Source organism: Triturus cristatus, chromosome 6 (assembly GCF_964204655.1).
Source record: "Triturus cristatus chromosome 6, aTriCri1.1, whole genome shotgun sequence".
Lineage (NCBI taxonomy): Eukaryota > Metazoa > Chordata > Amphibia > Caudata > Salamandridae > Triturus > Triturus cristatus.
The window spans coordinates 818,894,646-818,910,279 of record NC_140589.1 but is presented as its reverse complement, the minus strand read 5'-3'; positions in this window follow the sequence as shown (position 1 = coordinate 818,910,279).

Genomic DNA, 15,634 nt, shown 5'->3' with positions numbered 1-15,634 from the left:
TGTACCTAAATGTAACCTCCCCTAAGGACATTACCCATTCTTCACAGATTTTGGGAAAAGGAATCAAGCCTGGGATGACCAATGACCACTTTAAATTAACTCTGGCAAAAACGGTATTTGCACTGCTCTCCCGCCCTGAATAGGTATACCCTGGCACAATTGTGTCTTAACACTCAAAACATTATAGACTGCCACCCTTCCGTCACTGATTGCATCAGATATGTTGCCCCTTGGTGTGTGTTTTACAACAAACTCAACCTCCAAATCCATACTATGGCTTAGCAAAAGAAGGTAATTTTAAAATTAGACGTTTACAGGGTATTGACTTCTTCCATCCCTTCCAAGGATGACGATTGCAAACAAGTGGTCCAATCTAGTCCTAACAAGATTTGACTATGGTAATTATCTGGCAATTTGAAATAGCTAAAAAGATCTTACTTCCATGAAAGCAGTACTACATGCTGCAGCTACACTGTTCTATGAAAGTATCATCATATTATTCCAATCATGAGCCAACTGAATTGGCAGCCAATCAAAGCTAGAAACAGCCTTAAAGGGACCAGCATTTAACACAAACATTCAGATTTTGTGACCCAAAGTGCTTTCCAACAAACTGGATATTTTGAGTGGACAAAGGAGACTATGAAACACAGACAATTTTTTACTTGAATACTCAATCTGCAGAAAACAGAAGAACATGCAATCAATCCTTCTAAGGGTGCCTCCCTTAACTCTGTAATGCCATATCACCTGCATTCAGAACTAATCCTTCTTATGACATCTTTTAAAGTTGAAAGGCTTCTATTCCACCAACACTTCCAAGCATGATCCCATTAATATTTGTGTTGCACTATTTTGGTCTCTCAAGTGACATTCCAAGGTTAGATCTGGGTATGTAGCCTTTACAATGCCGTGTTTACTATGTGGTTCCTTTACCACACATTTACCTTTTCCACCCTTGTCTTTACCATGCATGTATTTACTAATTATCTAGATACATATCTAGTTAAGTATTGGTAAGTATGGGAAGTGTTTTCATTTATGGGTAATCAATACAGGATGTGCGTATTTATTTGTGGGGTGTGGGTTTAAATTCTTTTATTTTTTTCTATTTTTAAAATTTTTAAAAATATTTATTTTGTAAAAACAATTTTTGTTCTTAGGAGTGGGATGCATTGTTGTAGGGGATAATGGTGCAGCATGTTTTAATGAATGGGTAATTATTTTTGGGGTGTGTATTTAATTCTTGGGTGTGGATATTTAATTAGTGGATTCATTTTTCTTTTTTCAAATGTGCACATTTTTTAAGGGGTGGGTTGTTAAAGTATGGGTCAAGAATGGGAACTATATTAAAAAATGGGTGGGGCATTTTTGTGGTGGGTTGGGTAGTAAAAATAATTGATTTAAAAGATGTAAATAGGGTTTTAGTGAGTGGGGTAACAGGAGGGTTGGGGGTTAATCAACCCCTAAAAGAGTGGAAGTAAGGTATTATTTTTTGGATGGGTTTGAGTGGTAAAAGTGATGGTTTTGAAGGGAGATTGGGGCGTACCCCCCAGAAATGCTGGAAAGAGGTAAATATGACTTTAGGAGTCATAAATTGGGGGGCTGGTGAGGTTAACCCCACACAATAAAATATTTTAAGTATGGTGAGGGTTTAGGTTTGGGGTAAGGGTAGCATGGATTGTAGCTGTCCCTAGACAAAAGAAGTGGATAGCATTGTATTTATAATGGTATTATTAGCATTAGCCTTTTTGATTTATTTGTGTGAACAATTAGCTGTTTGAGAATTGGTATGTTTCAACTGTGCCGATGCTGGATGTTCCACAGTCTTGATTTTGATTACAGACATCTTTGATGGACAGAGTTTCTTTATGGAGGGATTTGGTTCCGTTGCTTTACAATCAATACACACGTAACAAGGAAAACCCTGTATGCCCATAGGACTGTGGTCAATACGCATTATCGAAACAAAACTGCTTCTCCTCCCCTCCCAGCCTGCAAAACCCAGGCCATGGCGTAACAAGGAGCTCATGAATAACATTCGATGTTAGGAGATAACACTGGCCGATCAACATTAAATGTGGGACTTGAGAACCGGTATTGTGGACGCAGGTTACAAGTAATATGTGGAATTATTGAGCCATTGCTTGGTGATCCACTGATGAATCTGTAACCTATGCCTACATCGCCTACTAAGGTGGTGTGGTAGTCTGATAAATATGTCCTGAAGAGACCCTTTAAATGATATGGGGTTGAAACATCGACAAACCCTCCCATTTGATTGGCATTTGCAATTAATATGAAGGGACTGTGAATTCACTCAAACTATCCTGACTTTATCTGTTTTGTGTAATTCATACTAGGCCTGGGCTAAAATTCCGTTCCGCTCGCGGAAATTGCGATAATTTGACATTTTCGCGTTCCGCGGAGAGCGCGAAAATGTCAAAATTTCCGCAATCCGCATTTTACTGGAAATGTTTTGCTTGCTCGCGCTGTAAAATAATACATTCTTGCATGCGCACGATCGCCTTACCTGAATCTCCGCATTCGCCGACAAGTTTCGCCGATCCGGTCACGTTCTCCACGAGATGTTGGATTGTTGGTAGCCATTTGCGCTGTCTCGAGACAGTTCGCGCCCGCAGTACCGTCATTCGTCGTGCTATCACATCTTTCTTCTCGCGATCATGCACCGCGAGACAAGTGAAAACAAGATGGCCGCGCCCGTGAGCAACCGCATGGGTAAGTTGGCGAGCCGCGACCACGCAGAAAATACCGCGAACGGGCGGGAAAAACACTTCCGCATCTTCGCGATATTTCCGCGTGTTTGCGGAGATTTTTAATATTTTCGCATAATTTGCGAAAGTGAATTTCGCAAATTCCGCCCACCCCTAATTCATACAACCATTGGGAATTTTACAATGTCTTATTTTTTATGTGGTGAAAATATATTCACAATTTGAGCACTGCGTAGTCTGCAATATACTCATGTCACTTTTTACTGCATATAAATTTGCTTAATGACAGAAACCACGTTTGTCCTGTGCTTTTCTTCAAATTCATGTTGTAAATTGGATTGGGAATTCTGCTAATGTATAGTTGAGGTTTCTCTATTTGAATGAGTCCCACACAACTTCTGTTTTGACAGTACTCTCTTTCAGTCAGCCATCCTGTTCTGCAATCATGGCTCATAGCTCTTCAGGTCCATGACTGAAGACAACTGTTGTGACGTTGGGTGGCACCTTGGCAATTGTATGTTGTTTTGATCATTTGGTGGATGATGGTTGTAGCAGGAGCAGTGTTCCACATGATATGTTGCATCTGTGCCCACGTATCTTCCAGGTCCCACTCTTTACTCTCTAGGTCCCTCTATCTCAGAAAGCAAAATTATGACTTGCTTGTAGGTATGGATATCATGATTTGGGATACGATGGCCTCCATTACGTTTTTGGTCTTTCGTCTGAGGGGACATGAATTCCCTCATGTATGTTGTGTATGTTTTTCTAATGTCTCATGGTATGGTATGCTTTACACAATGCACTTTGTTTGGCCTCCACTCTTTGTGTCACTTCAATTTGTATTGAGGGTTATTTTTAAAACGTACATTGAACACTGTCTTACAAATCTAAACTGCAGTACGATATTTGCATTTACGATTCCTAAATGTTAAAGAGAGCACAAACAGCCTACACCTAAGTGGGCTGTATTCTGCAGCTGGTTAATTGTTGCCATTTAGCATACCTCTGGTATATGTCTCTTGTTACATTCTATTACGTGAAATGTATTTGTGTAGTGCAGAATTACTGACACAGTTGGGCACTCTCAATTAGCAAACATAATACTTAGTGAGATGCATACAAATGATGAATAAAGAAAATAGGGTTAGGAAGTAAAAGTTTATAATTTAAAACGTTCAAACTTTAAGCTGTCAAAATTTGTTTGGAGTGGCTGCCAGAATTTAGTGACAGAGGTGGAAAACACCCTGTTTCCCTCTTCAATAAGTTTAAATTTAGGGACACAGAGAAATCTTTGGTCACGTTAAAGAAGAGTTTGACCTGAAATATACTATTTACATTTTTAGTCAAAAAGCTCTGAAGATTACTGATACATGACCCTGTGAGTTATGATCATGGTATTGAAAATAGCTCTTTTCCAAAAGGACAGCCAGGAAGCGAGAAATTTGCAGACGTTGATGGCCAGGTTTCTTTGGAAAGGAGTGAGGCATTCCCAAAAGGGGATTCAGACACAACAGATGATTTGGAGTGGTGGTTAGGTTATTTGGAAGGTTGGAATGGAGGGGCCATTTTTGGCAACTTCCGGATATGGTAATAGTATCGTACACCAGCCTACAAGGAAGAATGGCAGAATTATGATTGCTCTAGGACAACCTAGTAGTAAGGTGGGTTTGCAGCACAGTGCACCAGTCACTTTGGTATTATCCTGGGGGTGACAGATGAATGGTGTTCAAATATTCCATGTGCTACTGAATAAGGAAATACATGACTGGAATGTAAAACAGAGGGCATATTGAGATTTTCAATGCTAATTTGAGGTCTGCTGTAGTCTTGATTTCAAGTGGTTTGTTATTAAGGGTCTCATTACGATGTTGGGCGGAAAGCCATCCGACAGCTTGTCGGTGGCAGTCCGCCCGACATCTGAGGCATCTGTCTGACCGCCGTATTAGGATACAGACCAATGCCTGTGGAGGAAATCTGCTCTGCCTCCGACAGGTTCAAGGAGCCCATCGGGGCGGTGGGCAGATTGTAATCCCCAAAATGAAGGTGGTGCCTGGTCATGCATGGACATAGGGATTACGATACACCTTTCTGACAGCCTTTTCATGTCAGTTGTTCTACCATGAAAAGGCTGGCAGAAAGGGTCTTTTGGTGCCCTTAGCAGGACCCCTGTCCCTGATGGCCCTCCACTATGGGCCCTGGGGTGCACCTGTGGTGCCCCCCTAAACAGCCATGCATCGTGTGGCACACAGTGCATGGATGTTAAAAAAGTGTTTTTTTTCCTACTGCAGCTTGTGCTTCTGCCTGCAGAATATGCTGCAATCGGAAAAATACAGTTTCCAACCGCCGTGAAGGAAGTTGCATCCTAATAAATACTGTGGGACTGCCGACTGCTTGTCGGGCGGTCCTGTTTCTGCTACGATTCTGGTCAAACTCTCGCACAACCGGCATCTTAATGAGGTCCTAATTTGGTACAATGCCCTAATTTAGTTCAAAGATGAGCTATTTTGCTGTTTTAGAACACTGTGCACTTTTATCCCTGCTAAACAGGGGTAAAGTAGCTGTGTTACATCTTTACAAATGGCTACATTGGTTTATCTCCAACTGACATGTTTAACGTGCCTACAAATGCTTAGTATAGGGGGTAGGAATGCATCCAGGGCCTAGTAGTTAAATGGCATCTGCAGACTGCAGCATCTATTGTGCAATCCATAGAGTGGGACTGTGAAACATGACGTTTTGCCTATCATAGGTAGCCTGGGTGCATCTGCCTAAAAACGTGCTGTGAAACCTGTCAAAATAATCATTTTTGACAGGAGAGAAACTCTGGTTTTAAATATTAATAAGTAATCCACAAGTACTCCTTGTTGCTGATATTTGAAAGTATAATAATCGGACATGTTGGCATTTTCCTCAACAGACTAGCCCCCAAAAGCTGTTTTCACTGGCGGAACTGTACCTCAATCCTAGTAATTGTCAAAGTACCCATTTATACTCTTTAATTTGTATGTTTTCACTGGAAATGTATATAAAAGTTAACGTAATACTTTTTTAAAATCTTTATTTAAAATCCAATTTATTGATAAAAGCATATTTTTAATTAATGTTTAGCAAATGTAAATTTTAGAAAGTTACCTTTTACCTGCCTCAACTTCCATTATGCTAATTTACATATGCATTAACCTTAATGAGGTGTGAGAACTGCTCACAGAGCAGAAACAATGACCTGTGTGTCAGGAGGTGTTTTTCACCATGTAGTGAAACCTTTGCAGTGTGGACCCTGGAGCTTAATTAACTACTAAAGGACTTGTCCTTTCACAAGTAAATGTAAGGTGAGACCTGGGGAAAGGAAACCATTATTCCCTCAGCAAGGCTGGCTCCAAACACAGTGGGAAGGAACCTACCCCCAGAACCAGCTTTCAGTGACCACAAAGGAGGATTGTTCTTGGCACAGCTCTAGGTGGACACACAGGATCTGCATGAGGGAGAAAGTATTTTCGCACTTTGGATTTTAGAAAAAGGGTGCAGTTTGCAGTACGGCAAATAGGAACTGCTGAAAAAGTGGGTAGGGTGCACCTAGGAACTTTTATCTCATTGGTTAGGTAGGAACCAGGAGTCACCCTCACCTACTAGCTAGTGCTAACAATAAATGTGGCACCCTAATGCACCCTCTTCAGAACACTTTCTGGACCTGGGGAGGATCAAAAGTAGACTGAACCCTGCTTGCTATAACCTGAGACGTGCTCTGAAGGACTGGCCTGCTCTCGCCTGTATCCAGGTCAAAGAAGTGTACTTCAAGGGTCAGTGGGCTGACCTCTTGTGTGGCAACAGTGTCATAACAAGCTGAAACTCGACTTGTTCCTGTATGAGCAGCTGCCCAGTCATAATTAGACCAGAACGGGACCATGCACAAGGTCTATCATGAACCAAGCTCTGAAGTCCTAAGAGTCCCCTAAAGCCTGGGAGACTTGGGTGAAGAGCCAACGAAAACAGGGCTTACCACTGTAAAGTTTTGATACTCTGAAATCCAGCCACAGGAGGACCAGGACCTACTCGCAGTGCAGGTCTGTTGTAGATGCAACCCAACCGGGCTGACAAAACAGATTGGCCCCACTACTTGGACCTTCTCTCTCTGAGCTTTTCCTACCAAAATCAACAGCTTCAGCTGGACCTCGTTCAACATGTATCCAATTTCAGTAAGCCATTCCCTGATATGGCATGTTGACTTTTCTCACTGAGATATTATGACTTCCATTTTGCAACCTAAGTCAGAAGGTAAAACCCTTAACCAGACAGTTCGTCTTTGTGTTTTAGATCTTGGGATCCATCACAGTTGGTCTCAAGGTCTGCCTAGGTCCTCATCTACTGTGACCACAAATTATCGTTGATGCTTAACACCTTTTGGTAGCTATTTCCATTTAAAACTTTAAAAACTCATATCTCCGGTTCCCCCATCCGACTTTTGTTGTTTTGCTGTCATTTGGTTTATAGAAATGTACAACAACTTACTAACTCCGTTTGGAATTTTTTGTGTTTGGTGTGGTGACTTTATTACTGTTTTGGTACTGCATAACTACTTTACACATTGCCCTTAGTAAGGCCTGTCTGCTATGTGTCTCAGCTACCAGGGAATTGAGCTCAGGTTCATTTAGTAACTTTTGGGGTTCACACTGACAGGATAGTTTTTTTTTTTTTAAGTGGACAACTGTCCACCCCAAAAACTAATCCACTCTGGTACACACACTAATATGTATCTTTGAGATGGTGTGGGTTGTATTTTCACTTGTAACCACTATTTTATCTCTGATTAAGTGTTGTATTTGACATTAATATTGTATTCAATGTCTTGCTTCAGTGAACTTTTTTCTGTCCTTGTTTTTAGACTTACAATTTCCCAGTGTTAGTTATCTGATTACGTAACCTCATGCACAATGATTATCTGCGTTGCTTGATCAGATCCATTATGGCCAGAGAAATGTTATTTGAATAGTGAGCACTGCAGTTCACTGCATATGAACTGCATTTTTAGTATGTTGGAAGAAATAATCTACTGTTTACTGTTAAATTATCAGTTAAACATTAATAATTTACTGAAGACTTATTAGCAATAGAGTAAGCCTCGAGAAAGCTCTGAGTGGATATGCCCCTGAGCGAAACACACATTGGCATTGTTAAAGACTTATTTAAAACGGTGATCAAATAAGACATCATTAAGGGTGAATGACAACATTTATGAGAAATTGGATAGTTCAACCATTTTGCCTCTCCTGGCATTTCTGGAATTTGAAACAAGATGAACTATTATGCAGAAAACAGATTCAGCATTATTTCCTTCACTAGAATGAGCATGCACTGACCCCTAGTCAACAGGGTAAACTTACATAGGTAGATTTACTTATGTAGATTTACTTATGTAGCTAATAAATCAAACATTTTTGTGTAAATATATTTGTTTTTCTCATTCACCATTTCTGAACGTAGATTTAAATCTAACTGTAGACTTTTTTTTCTTCACCTCCCCCAAACCAGGAGGTGGATACATGTCAGACTGAATTTATGACTGTAAAGTTACGACGTGTAACTTTTCACTTAGAGATGTCGATCTCCACCACTGGTATTGGAGATATCCGGACGGTAATGTATAAGGAAAGATAATAAACATTAATTTTTAAGTAAAATTATAAACTTTTAATATCAAATAAAAATGTAAGTTAACTTAAAATAATTGTTAACTTGAATATAATAAAATAAAATATTACAGCACATTAAGTCATCTAATTAAATGTTTGTTGCATAAGTTAATAATGAAATATATTACTTTAATTAATAAGTATTTCTGAACAACATTAAAAGTCTACCATCATTAGCATTTTAATATATAATTAATATTTTGTGAATTTAAGTAAACGTTTTTAATTATTTCAAAATAATGTTACATTTTTTTAAAAAGTTTGTGCACATTTTTTTAAAATATTTAACTGTATATGTAATATAATTTTTTAAACTAAAAACTATTTTTTTTATATATTTTTAAATGTCTAAATAATTTATTTTTTAGCATTATTTCCTAGGAAATGTTCACTGTCTGACTCCATTTTTGTTCTGTGGAAGTGTGCTGCAGTGCTTGTAAGTGGTCATGTGTCATGCTATTCTAATTCTAAGACTGGGCTTAAATAGATTTATGACTGTTTTGTGACAGTTTGGTTTACAGTAACTTTAGAAGTGTAGTTTGTAAATAACAATGGTCTTGTTCTTTTTTGGATGGGTGCTTGTATTAGCATGTCTCTCCCTAAACCAACTCTTACCCGTCCCAAATCCCTCCTATTTTGTAGTAATTTTTCCCCATTTTCCAGCCACTCGCCTGGTCCCTCCCACATTTGCTACTAAATGGCAAATTTACATCTATGCTATCTCCCCTTAGAAAAGCTAGGCAAGGTGGAGTCGAAGATTTCCACCCTGCAGATTTCTGAATTTCATTTTGTGGTAAGTATGTAGAACTGTTGTAGCTCTAATCTACAACTACGGAACACATTTTGAAAAGGCTGTATTAAATGGTAAATGCATTCAATTGAACAAATGTGATGCCGTCTGGACAGCAGAGTTTCAAAAATCGTAAGAGTGTGTTAATAAGATTCCCTAAAAAATCAAGGGAACAAAAATAAATAAAAATAAACACAATGGGTTCAAAACAGACCTAGCATCTCTTTAGAGTTTCACCAAGAATCTTCCAATTTCTGGAGGAAACTCTAAATATGGAATAGAATCGACTGGCTGAATTTTCTTCACTGTATGGCAGTGGCGGGTAGTAAGTTTTGGAAGAAGGGGCGGACGGGACACACAAACGCACACGCTCACATACACACACACTCATAAGACTCACAGCCATGCATTCACACGTACGCACACATTCACAAACACATCCATTCACAACACTCATTACCAAACACTTATACATACAGGCACGCTCCCACCAAACATTAATTTAAAAGAAAACACACACTTACCTGTAGCCAGCTCTGCCTCAGAGGTTCCAGGAGGCTTGGACTGCTGCCTTCTCTCATTGGTTGACCTAAGGTCAGCCAATGAGGGAAGGCAGCAGTTTCAAAGTCATCACAGAATGGGATGGGGTCAGTGAGATTGCTGACCCCACCCCACTCTGTGATGAAGTGTCACTGATTGACACTCGACCCTGGGTGCTTCAGGGCTTAACACAGAAACGCCCAGGTGTGAGGCAATCAGTGACGCTACCCCTCGTCACTGAGGGGAGGGCCTCAGGGACCTTTGCTGAGCTGAGGACGTCACACCCACAGGAGCTGGGACTTCCTCAGCCCAGCAAAGGAGAGCTCAGGCAGCCAGGAGCCTGCGCATTTAGCGCATGTCTGGTTCCTGGCTGCCTGACCTGAAAATGAACAGTGTCTGTCAGGCTGAGATTTGTTCAGCCTGACAGACACGGTTTGTGAGGGGCAAAAGGTGGAGGGGCTTGGCCCCTCAGCACCAATGGATCGTCTGCGGCTGAGGAAATTGAGCTGGTTGGCTCTTAAGGAGATATAGATTTTCCTCTTGAATTGAAAGGTTTTTAATATTATGTATTATATTATAAACATATGTCCTAATATTATGTCTCTTGTTTACAGTGCTTTAGTGGCCTTCATGTAAAACATCACACATTCAATGCAGGACTTTTACATAAAAACATACATTGTTATGGCACTAGGGTGGAGAAAGGAGAATCCCTTTGCAAGAGACAGGTCTCCTATGCCAATGTGAAGTGAATCATTTTTGAACGTTGACCAGCAAAATATTGTAAACATGATTTGACAGAATGAAACATTAGAGAGAGAACTCAGTGCTACTCATGAAATAAATGCACATAGAGCATATAGGTAGCATAAGCCAATAGAATAAGAAAGGCAAATACAAATTTGTTTTCAGCAGAAAGTTATTTAAAGTGCATAAGATAATTACTTTTACAGTTTTGTGATTTGATTTCATACATGAACTGGCTGAAAATTGAGAAACGCCTATATTTCATATTTCGTCTCTTACCTCGACTTCCTCTGCGCCTCAGTGTTTCAATGGGACGTGTCAATGTCACGTTGTAGTATCTTTGGTAAGGGAAATTGGGGCATGCTGGAAACAAATGTCTCACTGCAGCTGCTAGTTCAGTTTCGCAAAGGTTGCCATGGAGGTTTTCAGAAGGAGCATGATTTTAAAATTAGAAATAGATTAAATAGATACAAAATGTACGTCACAGTTTGTACTAGAAAAGCAATACCTACATACGCCCTGCCAGAATTGGAGATTCAGAATAGACACATTTGTCTGCTGTTGGCCTAGAAACCGTCAACAAGATTAAACCTGGACATAGTTTCATTAGATTTAGTATCATAATTTCAGGGGGTTGTGCAGCTTGGTTTACTAAGCAAGGAATTAAATATACCCAAAATTAAATGATGTATTACTAACATAAATAGCATAAGCTAGAAAAAGGCCGGCCAGATTTGGCGTACAAAAGAATTAATGGGCAGATTTACAAGCCTCTTGCATCTTTTTTGCGTCACTGTTGCGTCACTTTTTGTGACGCTGCGGCGCCGTAAAAATGCAGCCCATTTACAACGTGACGCATCTAGGGAGATGCATCATGTTGTAAAACCCTGCGCCACATTATACCTGCGTCAGGTATAATGTATGCAGGGTGGGCGTTCCCACGCAGGAAAGCCTTGTAAAAGTGATGCAGTGAAATCTACAAGATTTCACTGCGCCACTTCTAGAACGTCACTGCGTCAAAACCTTACGCCTGCTTTGAGCAGGTGTAAGGAGTGACGCAGCACAATGAGGATAGGCCTGAACATGGATTGCTAGAGTTGCGGCATGCTTGCAACATGTCTCCAGCAATGCATGACTTTTGCGCCAATAGATGCGTCAGAATTTCTGAGGCATCTGTCAATCCTTGCACAATTGTGAGTCGCATTGTAAATACGGTGCATCCATGGTGGCGCAAGGGTTTCTCAGGATGGCGCAGGGAAAGTGACGCATCTCTACAGATGCATCACTTTTTTTAGTAAACCTGACCCTAAATTTATAGCCTTTCTTAGAATTTGTTGGCCCAGTTCAAAAATGCGCAACTAAGATAAACGTGTGCAAATTTTTTATTGCACACTGAAATTACATATCAGCTCGGGACCATAAACTACACTTTGTGGTTTCTGGTCCAACAATATTTAGCCACCTTTTACAAGACGAAATAGGAAGGACAAGCTTGTGTTTTCCAAATAATATATCTGCTATTGTGTTTGTGCCCAATGCTTTCATCATACACAGGTCATCTGTTTCATCCTGTGGCTGCAGCTAGCTCACTGTCCATTGAAACTGCACTGCAATATAATAAGGTTTAAAAAACAGGTGCATTTACGCCACTATTGCTAGGTATAATTTGCGAGGGGAAACTATATGCATGCCCAGCCCAACCAATCAATCACTCAGGATTTCTAAAGCACAGCTAGTCACCTGATATGGTATCTATGCACTCGCAGTTCCCCGAGGGTTATTCGAACTGCCAGGTCTTTAGGGCCATTCAGAATTCTGGAAGTGAGGTGATGGTCTGGAGGTGCGTGCAGAGGCTGTTCCAGGTCTTTGCTGCGATGTGGGAGAAGGAGCATCCTCCACTTCTGTTTCAGTAGATGTGGGGAGTATGGGCAAGTGAAAGGGAGCCCACTGTACAGATCAACCAGTCGGGCAATAAATTCTGGGAACAAATGTTGTTTAGGCAGTGCCAGGATAGTAACAATGTTGTACAATAGATACAGTAGGAACATCTTTTTAGACTAGGAGGAGGCACTTCCAAAAAAGAAATCAAGGAATGGGTTGCTGTATTAGCATCAACAACATTATTAGCCATAAGGTCTGCTTTTGCCTATAAATATGCACCAAGCATACTTAAAGGGTGATGATTTCCACCTTGGATCAAAGGCTATCTAAGTTGTCAATCTTTTGTGCACTGCGCTGATAAAGGCAGAATGGACAGGATTTGTTCCTGTTCGCAAAAAGACCAGAAAAAGCACTGAAAGCAGTCAAGTGGTGCTTCATTGGCATCAGGTCAGTGTTAAAGTTGTGTCCATAGAGGAAGACATCATCCCCATTATGGAGGAGGCATGATCAGCCCTCTTAATGTGTATACCATGAGTTGTGCCAACAACAGTGGGGATATAGGACAACCCTGAAGGATGTCCCGCCTTACAGAGCAGTAGTCTGAAATAATGCTGCCAGTTTTGATCCCGCTGTGGGACCTGAATGCGGCAGTCATGTTGAAGCAAAAATCTCCATCCCGAATCTATTTGCCACAATTCATAGAAAAGAAATTTCAAGCTGGTCATGTTAAAACTGTTTGCTATATCAATGGATGCTCCAGCCGTATTTTAGGAGGTCTCAAATATGCCATCAAGAACATGAAAATATTATGGCAGGTACTCCTGCCTGGCACAAACCTGCACTGGTCAGGTTGTACCAGGATTGACAAAACCAGGAGAAGCCCCAACACATTTCCTAGAATCTTGCAATCTACGTTGAGCACAGACTAGGGGCAATAGAAAGAACAGTCAAGAAGCTCAAGGTCCTGCTTCAGCAGAACCCTAATAATTGCTTCCTGAGTAGTGGTGGTGGTTGTGGAAAAGCACTTTTGACCTAAGCAGCCAAGTAAATATTAAGTAAGCTTTGTGGTAGCTGTTCCTGAAAGTTGCTATACCATTTGGTAATTCAGTTGGTAAGCAGTTGCCACTTGGGGTTTAACTGAGGTCAGTCATGATAGTGCCAGTTTAATTTTAGCTGATTTGTGAGTTGTCCAATTGTGCACTCTGTTGGAGTGCTGGAGTATTTAAGTCAAAATCATGGACAGCTGTCCATGCGGGAGAGGTGTCAAGAGCAACTGAGAGTGAGTACAAGAAATCATAATATTCAGCAAAAATGTTGTTCATGTCCATCTGTGCATAGATTATATCTGATGTTACTCTGTAATGCTACAATCAGAGACTGCACTGTCTCAACCATACAATTTTAGAAATCAATGTGCATGCTTTATACACGTCCAAATATATTTCCTAGTGACATATTCCAAACAAATGAAAGGACTCAATCTATCTAATAGTTCTGCATATTGAACTTTCATCTGTGTCAACAGCACCCCACACAAGGATGTTGTTTGAAGTGAATCCAGTGCACTGTACAGTACGAAGCAAATGTATTATAATGAAGATACATGCGAAGTCTTCATAACGAGTTTATTCTCAACACCTTCCAGATGTACAGCAAAGATAGCAGACTCCAACTAACCAACTGTCCCTTCAGTCCCCCGTACATTCTTTCCCAATGTCATTGCATTCCGATAAAGAACCATAACTTAAAGGAGAAGCTACAACACATCTTCCCTTTATAAAAAATGAATAAGAACACAAAGAAGGAATAGAAAAGAAGAACAAGAAAAATAAAAACAGCTTAAGCAGTTACATAAGTGAATCACAAATTTAGAAAAGAATATCAATTCTAATTTAACTTGAAGATACAAAGATTATACTAAACTAATTCTACTTGTACTTTACACAGTAATCTTGAAGATACAATGGTGGTCTCCTGATTCTGGAACCATGAGTAGATAGATCAGAACAAGCAGATTTTTCATTACATTTGGGAAACTTGGGCTGGGACAGAGAATCTCTGTATCCACTCTCCCTCGCACATTTTGACAAACGAGACATACTCCACACATCACCCCCATCAAGCATTACCACATTCCTCATGACTTTAATGATGCGCCTCGGACCAAATTTTTTACTCGAGTTCCGCAGACAGCCCTCCAATTTCAATAAAGACAAAGAACAGACGTTTCTTTTCTTCCGCCCGTTCTTTCATTGGCACGCCGGGTTCCTTGGTGGGTGTTTCCTCTTAGTCGTTGCCAGTATTATAATGAAGATACATGCGAAGTCTTCATAACGAGTTTATTCTCAACACCCACCAGATGTACAGCAAAGACAGCAGACTCCAACTAACCAACTGTCCCATCAGTCCCCCGTACATTCTTTACCCATGTCATTGCATTCCGATAAAGAACTATAACTTAAAGGAGAAGCTACAACAAAATGCCCCAATGTAATTTTTAAATACATCCCACTCCACCAATGTATTTCCAGCCAAGCCTACATTTTTCTGAATGTAATGAAATATATCATCCGTTAGAGTACCCCTTAAAGCTGCATCCCAGGGAGTCACTCACTTCCAAACTCAGAAACATGTCAGTCCTACAGAGGAGATCATGTAAAGTGGAGAATATGATTATTTCCTACTTAGGAGGTGAGCGGACCTGCACATGTCTGTCAAGGACAAACCCTCTACCAGGTTGTCAATCTCTTAGCTTACATCCGAACTGGGGTCCCCTAGAGTGAGGAGAGGGATCTGTCCATCTGTGTGTTCATTGCAATACTGACAACCTCTGGTCAGGTAAGTGTGGTGTGGCAGTGAGATAGGGTGACAAGTGATCCAGGAATGCAGCTTGTATTTTGTTTGGTGCCTAAACACCTAGTGTAAGTAAAGTTTCCCCATTCACCGATTCCTCAAGCAAACACACATCTCCCGTCTGTGTCTGCAAGGTTTTTTTAAACTTCAAAAGAACATCCTAGCCTGATCCACAGCAGCACTCACTTCATGAAGGCCGAACACCACAGTTGTTCCCTCCACCTGCATTTTCAGACGTCCGCATTCATTTGTGGTGAGATGTGCTTCCTGCAATTAGGCAAAATTAACAAAGTACCTTCTCAGGTAAGCATTCATATTGGGTCTTTTGAAGATGCACCACATACCCCTGACATTCCAGTTGAAGAATGTGTATTCATGTAAATAGAACATCGCAACAGTGA